Consider the following 8,917-nt stretch of genomic DNA (forward strand, 5'->3'; position numbering starts at 1 on the left):
GACCACACACTTTCTCAACATGTATTACATTCCTTTTGCTGCATTTAGAACACATTCAGGCTCTAAGACCACATCGCTTTGGGAGGAAAAAAAAAGTAGCTTACAGGTTCAAGATCAAAAAAGTGGTTTTTATGCATTCAATATACTCTTGAAGTCTTCGCAGGTTTTCAGTTAATCTGTTAAATGTAGCAGTGCGTTCATAACTTAATTTGTATATTTTACCCCATTTGCCTTAATGCAAGTAATTGGCAGGTACCACATTAACACACAAAAGTAGTTAATGCCACGTACCAAAAAAAGCATATTTAATTCTTTATTATTTCTACTAAATAATACAATGCACAAATCATAGAGCTGAAGGGCCTGAAAAGATGTGTGAAGGTGGATTCATTCATCCTTCAGCTTCTGGGCAGCACTTCACATCAATTATCCTACAAAAATCGTTGTACGTTCGTCATTAAAATCACCAGATAATGAGATTCCACAGAATCCCTTGCTAATATGCACCAGGGCCTCACAATGCTTTTATTGGGGTATTTTCCTGAAACGGAGCCCAAATTCTCCTGCTGCTAGGTCTTTTCATCTTGTTCTCAAATGTCCAAGCTGTTCCACCTGAGTTCATGCATGGCATAGGGTCGTGCAATGATCGGCTCTTTCTCTTGCTCCTTGTGGAGGAAGGCACTAGTCACATTGCCCCCATAATAACCTGGGCCTTGCAGATCCTACTTCTACAGCCAGAGCCACATCGAAGCAGGGGGACAGAGGTTAGGGCCACTTTTCAGGAGCCTGTGCTCAAGAGGTGAGGCAGTGAGGCTTCTGGAACCAAAGAAGGTATTTTTCCTCTGTCTTGTCCACAAAGGACATTTTTTTTTCTAACTACAAAGCTCAAAAGCTGTCACTGTGATAGTATTATAAACAGTACCACTTCCTACACTGAGTCATCTCTTCAGAATGTTTTGTGATATCTTCTTTTAATATTTGAAATGCATTTTCTTAAACCTATATCTTTGATAGGGATAGAAACTTCAGGATGTCGTGACAGTAAATGTTTAAGAGTTTGAGAAAAATTAACTGCTTCAGGATGAGAGAGGGTCATTTAACACCCCTATCAAATAAGGAGTATACTTTCCTGAAATCACTTTCCAAGAGGATTAAGCTAACCAAAAATATGCTCAAATACATTTCTATGAAAACACTGTTGTCAAAAGTAAAATACGTAAGTGAAGACATGTTTAAAGCTATATTTCTGTATTTCTCCATCTTCCTAGAAAAATGTTTTCTTAAGACAGGCAAGAAAATATGCATTCATTATTTGAGATTCTTCTCTTCATTTTAATGATTAACTTAAAATACAGTGTTTGGAGGCTTCATACCAAGTCTTTTTTCTCGCCTCCTCCATGCCCCTGCAATCACACCCTACTGGAACCCAACCACAGACAGACCATTTCTGTAGCTTAATTGCCATCAGTCATCAGATGTGGTGACAAGAGGTGTTACCCCAAGAATTTACAGTTGAAGATACACCTCACTGTAAAGGCAGAAAAGGAAATAAACTCTCCCAGGCAGTATGAGAGCTGTGGAAGAGAGGGACCAGCGACATTATTTGATAAGATTGGTTCCGTCAAATTGGCAATGCATCCATCCACCTTCATCATGGGACTTTAAAAATAGACAGGAGTGAAAGAAAGAAATCATCTGGAGCATACTGACTGACATGGAAACAAACCTATAAAAAGTGGGATGTTTCTTGGAAACCATGTCAAATGTATAAGCCAGACAACATTTTGTCAATATATCTTTGCAGATATAAATAATTATAAAACAGTTACTGTATTCCTAGAAATATACATGGGTTTTAAACAAGTAACTGTCTGATAATTTTAGGCCGCACTTTCATAGTGTCTGTAGGTTCAGCCACTGGCTACCTCTTACAAGTGATAAAGCTTTGATTACTGACCTAATGCAGACTTATTACCCACGATGGGTCAGAAAGTCTTTACAACTGAGCCCCAAGCCTATATCTATGGTCTCAAATAGCTGTGAAGAAATAGATTTAAAAACTCCACATTTTGATCCAGGTAGAATTCTGAAACTTAAGAATTCTCTTTAGAATCTGTTTCCAATTTTAGAACGTCATCAACATTTGTGCAATTTTCTTAAAGAAGAATCTAGAATGACTTCGTAGGTTGGACATATTCAATTTTCAAATTTGATTAATGAAATATGTTATATGCGAAAAGACTACTGATTTTTAAATTAGTTCCCCATCACATACTCACCAAAACACCGTGAGAGGCACCTTTAATCATGCTAATTTCAGGCAGGTTCATAATATCCTGGAGATGTGTATATTTCAAATTGAATTAATCATCGCCTCCCCTCCACCCAAGACTTATCAAGTAGCCCCTCCTCCTATTCCTTTCTTTTCTGTTAGTGACACCCTCCCTCCCAGCCACCCAGGTTCAGAATCTCAGATTTCGTTTCTTGTTTAATATTTAACCAAATGACAAGCACCACCCATGCTACCTTTATAACATTTTATATCCCTTCTTCTTCTATATGTCATTAATTCATGAACTTGTAGCTCAAATCAGAGGTCCATTGTTCTGAAGGCCCCCAAATTCTGATAACCCAAAGTTTTTGGTTTTAATAGTTTGTTTAATAATTTGAATAGACATGAATCATTTTATAGACATCATTTGTAATACTTAGTTTCAATTTGTCTGGACAAATATTCAAGGGTTTGACTACAGAGAGCTTATCTATACCCAAGCATTATCCAATATATGGTATATGCCCTGGAGCCCTTTTCTAAAGTCTGGAAAATTCTGTATCCAAAATACATCTGGCCTCAAGGATTTCAAAGAAGGGAATGTGGATATTTGTTATCTTACTTATTGTTTCATCTTTCTCTAATCCGTTCTATACCTCTCCATCAAATTAACTCTTCGGAATACATCTATTCCAAAACTGTAGTCTTCAGCAGATACCTCTAGCTCTATATTCTGGCATTCAGCCTTGATGATCTAGTCTATCTTCTCTAAACAGGTGGGGCCTAGAGGACATTCAGATTGCATAATAACTAGCTTTGAGAAATAGAAAGTCATGCCCAATTCATTTTGCAGACTGAGAGGTTAGCTATTAGGTGTATAGCACTCAATAAATATTTGTTGAATAAATAAAAGAATGAATAACTGGCAGAAAAAGGAAGGACTAAAGAAGAGAATGAATGCCAAGTATTGATCTGAGAAAGTATGGGTGGTAATATAAAATGGCAGATTTTAATTCATACTTTTATGCAGAACCCCGGTTGGGCTCTATTAAGAGTCAATTTTGGAACTCCTTGAGAGAGAATGAATTCCACGAAAGATCTAGAGGAGCAGCTGCTCAACAAATGAAGAATTGTTATTAAGAAAATCTAAATAAATAGGTGGGAATTTGTTTTTGTTTGTTTGTTTGTTTTTGTTTGGTTTGGTTTCTGAACGAAGAAGGAAAAAATGAAGGGACTTGTATAATAGTCATCTGTAGTGGCCTGGACTTATTGCCCATGTGACTAGCAACAGAAAGGGTAGAGCATCAGAGAACAGGTAGGGCTTGCAGTTTGAAAAACTCAGCAAAACCACACAGGGGCACTCAGGGGCCCATGGTGGGCACCCTCTGCCCCCAGCACTGATGTAAGTTGATTTAGACATGAGAAGAGGGATTTAGTTTATACTGAACTGAAGTAAATATAAATGGACTGAAATTTAGGGATGTCAATTACATGCATTGAAGAAACAGGTTGAGATTAATATGATACAGAAACTATATCTGAGTAGTAAATATGGTACAATAAATCAAAAAGCACTTCAGGAAATAAGTTAAAGATATTGACACAAGTATTAAAATTAAGTAAAATTTAAATGTTACTCCATTTTTACTTAGGTCCCTAAAAGAAAAATATATCTGTATATATCTATATATCTATCTTCCTGGGATAGTTTAGAATCATTCCAGTTTGGGAATAAGCGAGCAAACTCGAAAGCTTTTTGCATAGCCTTTGTAATGTGGGATTCTGAAGAACTATATTCAAAGGGCATTAGATGGGGGAAAAAAAAAAAAGTCAAGCAAGCAAGCTACTGGTGACAGAAATAGAAGCAGTGGAGGGGTTTGTGATCCTTTTGACAATTCATAAGGAAAGCTCATCTGTCATAACCTTAAGCGCAGTAGAATATCTATGAATGCTCCAATAACGGTGGCTTATATTTGAATCACCTAGTCAGCAGCTCTGGTAGTATCAATATGACACATATGAATGGACCTGCTCAAGCCGCATTCCAATCACTCACTCCACTTCTAACCCAGGACTGTAATGACTGCCAAGCTTCCACACTGGCTTGCGTGCCCTCCTCTCAGACACACGCTCCTGACAGCTTCCTCAAACAAAAAGAATATGACTAAACTCTCGAAGCAGGACATAAGGAGTTCTGGTGCTGAGAAGCAAGCCAAATTTACAGTTTGAAAATAAATGCCAGTGATGTTCAATAAATTACATATTGCATACTATAAGAATTACATTATTATTGCCATCATAATATACGGCAGTTATTAGAATTACAGCAGTAACATATGCAATAGCTAATGGACTTATAATGTAGCATGCCATTGGGAAATAAAAACCAACTATATTTTTTCCTGTTACCAAACAAATGCTGCTATAATCTATACAGTAATTTGAAACTGAGTAGTTATAAGTAGAAGTTTATACCCATATTTGCTATGCATATATGGGCCTCTGTCACATAATTTCCCACTAAAGTTAAATAAGAGGAACATATCGCACACAGACTGGTTCTATGTGCCCAAACTGTTTTGATTATTTTGACTGACTACACCGGTTAAGTCAAATTCTCCAGTTCAACAGAACTGAACTCAACCAAAAGAAATCACAGAGGTCAAAACAATAATCAAGTCAGTCAAAAAGTAATTTTTTTTTTTCTTTCCTGAGGTGATTGATTTGACTGGTCAAGGCAGTCCAAAGCGTTGAACCAGCCTGTGCGTACAGGCATAACCACAGTGTTTCATCACACCTAGCTCACTGGAGAAAAAAAAAATAGTATCAATACTTCACATTAACTGATCTTTGTATAAACTCACTGAGGAAGTTGGGACGAATGTCTCCTTTTCACCTTTTAAGCTGAAGACTTTCAAAGAAAAGTGGCTAGAATGTGTTACCTGTAACTGTATTAGAGGTCACCCCAAAACAGTGACTTAAGGTGGATTTATTAATTCCCACAAAGCTGTGGGTTGAATGGGCCCAGTTGGACAGTGTTTCTGCTGCATTTGATATAGACTGAGGTCATTCATGAAATTCCATTTAGCTGGGACCTTGATGGGGGATGGAGTATTCATGGTGAACTCACATCCACGTGGGTTTCTCTCCATGTAGCTACTCATTATTTCATAGCTTAGCCTGAGTTTCTTTTGAGCAAGGCAGTTGACTTCCAAGTGAAAGCATTCCAAGAGGATGAGCCCTAATATGCAAACATTACTTGAACCTGTGATTCCATCATGCTTGTCAAAGCAAGCCCGGAGCAAGATAAGAGGGGACTCTCCAAAGGCATAAATATGAGGAGACGGGGTTCACTGGGGACACAAAATGTAACATTCTACTAAAACAGGGCTGGGATGCTGTAGAGCCAGAATTAGAACCTGGCCTCGTTAAAGTGGTTTTCTTCCCATCAAATTAAGCACATGTAAACTTTCCTTAGTAATTTACTAAGAGGATTCATCATCATTTTAACATTCGTTGTATCCTTAATTCAGCGTAGAGAGGACAGTTTAATATTGCAGATCTGTTTTGAAGTTTCCAGTTGCCTTTACCTTCCCATTTAATTTCTCATCATTTTTATCTAAAATGGAAATCCAAGACAAAGATATCTTTGCTAGTTTTCACAGGACTTCATTTCCAACAACTCAAAACCTTATAGAGACCCAAGAATGATCTTGCTCTCTATCATCTCACCTTATGCAGAACTAACATGAGGAGGTAGAGAGAATTATTATGTCCTATATTGAATAGCAGAGAAAAAAAAAAAATCAGATTGTTGAGTGGCCTGCATAAATTCTATGGTGCATGACAAAGCCAGCTTCAATTCTAGAAGATTCGTGCTCTGGAAGAACTTTTGGTCTTTTGGGAACATATTTGCATAAAACTTCTGCAGGAACTTAATATGGATCTTTTCTACCTGCTGACTGTTTATGGCACAGATGGATGGTTCTGCATATTCTGGCGTTTGAAGAGTTCCATTGCTTGGAATTTAACACAAAGGATAGCTCAAAACAACGCTTCTCTATCCTTTTGATCGCCAAATCCCTTTAATGCCTGAATGTTATTAAGAACCCCCCAAAGCTTTTGTTACATGAATTATAACTATCAATATTTATAGTATTCAAAATTAAAACGGAGAATATTCTTCAATTATAAGGACACGAAAGCCTACATTCAATTAGCTGTCAGACTGATAACATCATCACATGTCATGTTGCCACTCTACATTCTACTGGAACTTGAGGAAGAAATGGGATGGGAAAGAGTAAACTGTGTCTTATTTATTAACCTCGAAAGAAGTTTTGACCCTGAAAGGGTCTCAACAGCATTCCGAGGCGCCTAGACAACATTTTAACAACTGTTGTTCTAAAAAATTTTCTGCCTTAAAAATAAGAGTGCTGATAATGAAATTACTTAACATCTCTTTAAATTCACTGCTAAGCTGAAAAGAAATTAAAAGCTATCCATAGAGACAAAAACTGAAGGAAAAACACAAATCCAGAGAGGCAAAAGGAAACTGAGCCTGGGGATACCTGTCTATTTTTTGCGACCAAAAGATTTTACCTGGATACACTGGGTGGAGAAGTCAGAGAATAAGGAGAAGCGGGCCCAAAGTGGTTAATTTGATAGATGGCAGTGTAAGTGGGCTCATTCTTGGCTTCATGCCAAGACCCCCAAGGGAAACTATGTCTCAGCAAAAGTATGAATGAGGGAGGAGTCCTACCCCATAGAACAAGGTATGAGGAAATTTTCTCTCAAATTGGTTTTGGATGAAAGGGGAAAAAATTGCCCAGAAAATTCATATCCAAGAGGCTTGTCCTCTTTTGTCCTCTTGCCCATTTTTAGTGTAAAATTGTCACAGGTTGGTGACTTCCTGGTGTAACAAATACAAATGCCAAACCTACCTGGAATAAGGGACATTCAACCCAGGCTTCAGAGAATTCCCACACCCAAATGTCATTAAAATATAAGCTCACAATTTTAAAAAAATGAAATAAAGAAGAAACAAATTGCCCCATAAAATGAGCAAACCTCACAAATGAAAGGGTATAAGAATGTGTAACACGCTTATTAAAAGATTTGAAAATATATCATGTGACCAGTCAGATCTGAAAAGGAATAAATTAGAATTTATTAATAAAATAATCAAATACAACTTTTAAGAATTATAGTGTTTGAAGTTAAACAGCTCACACGGTTATGGCTCAGTTGGGCAAATTGGTAAAACCACTTTGGGAAACTGTTTGGCAGTATTCACTAAAGCTGAATGACACATACTCCATGAAAAAGCAATTTCTCTAGGTATAAACTCAATAAAAATACTCAACATATGTTCACCCAAAGAAATACCCAAGAAAGTTTACAGCAGCACTATTTATAATGGTTATAAATGTGCTTTTACTTCATAAGAATTCATCTAGCTCTACATTTAGGATACGTGTTATTTTCTGTGTGTCTGCTGAAATGGAATAAAAAGTTTACACATAGTCATGTACATACATACATAAATCACTCACACACAAAAATTCCTTCATGTCCAAAGAAAAGGACATCCCTGATAAATCAGAGGATATACCCTTAAATGGATCTATTGCACAAAATAAAAAAAAAAAAGGTCGACAAATGAAGCCAAAAGTAAAGTAGAAACATCTAAAGAGAAAATGAATCAGAAGTTACATCCAAAGAAATTACAAAGCAGGGTCTGAAGAGACCAAGAGATGGAAGTCCTGAAAAAAGAAATTCAAAGATATGGAGGACTGAAAAGGAAAATATAACATTCATATGCATATATTTATATTTATATTTATATTTATATTTATATTTATATATTTATGTATTCCCAAAAGGAGATAATATATATAAAAATATATATGTATATTTATTCCCAAAAGAGATAATAGAGATCATGAGAGGCAATATTTGAAGTAAAAGACTACAAATTTTCCAGAAGTGATGTCAGAGTTGAACCTCAGAACCTGGAAGAAAATATTCCTCAAGGTTGAATCATATAAAGAAACATACACCAACATGCATCATAGAAAAATAAGAGCACAGCAAAGATGGAAGGAAGATCCTCAAAGTAAGAACAAAAAAAGCAGAATTTATGCCGAAAAAATTTTTTTTAGGCTGACAGCAACAACAGAAGCCAAAAGATCACAGAATGATGCATTCAAAAGTTCTGAGTGAAAACAACTATGAATCTAAGAACAGTCTAAGTGGAGAAAGGGTTATAGAGAATGAAAAGTATTTGACGTACTTTGTGGTGTCTGTAAAGACATGATGTCAAGGTACCATTCCTTTCATCACAATCTTTAGCGTAAAATAGCATAGTGTACTCTTCAGTTGTTTATGAAATTTTATTTTATTTTTTATTAATTATTAATTTATTTTACAGAGAGAAGGAGAGCATGCGAGTGGAAGGGGCAGAGGGAGAGGGAGAGTCTCAGGCTGACTCCCCGCTGAGTGTGGAGCCTGATGTGGGGCTCGATCCCACCACCCTTAGATTGTGACCTGAGCTGAAATCAAGAGGTGACTGCTTAGGCAACTGAGCCATGCAGCTGCCCCTGTTTGGGAGATTTTAAAGGTGTCATTAACAAAATTTCTGTT

Source organism: Mustela nivalis (genome assembly GCF_964662115.1).
Source record: "Mustela nivalis genome assembly, chromosome: 1".
Taxonomy (NCBI): Eukaryota; Metazoa; Chordata; class Mammalia; order Carnivora; family Mustelidae; genus Mustela; species Mustela nivalis.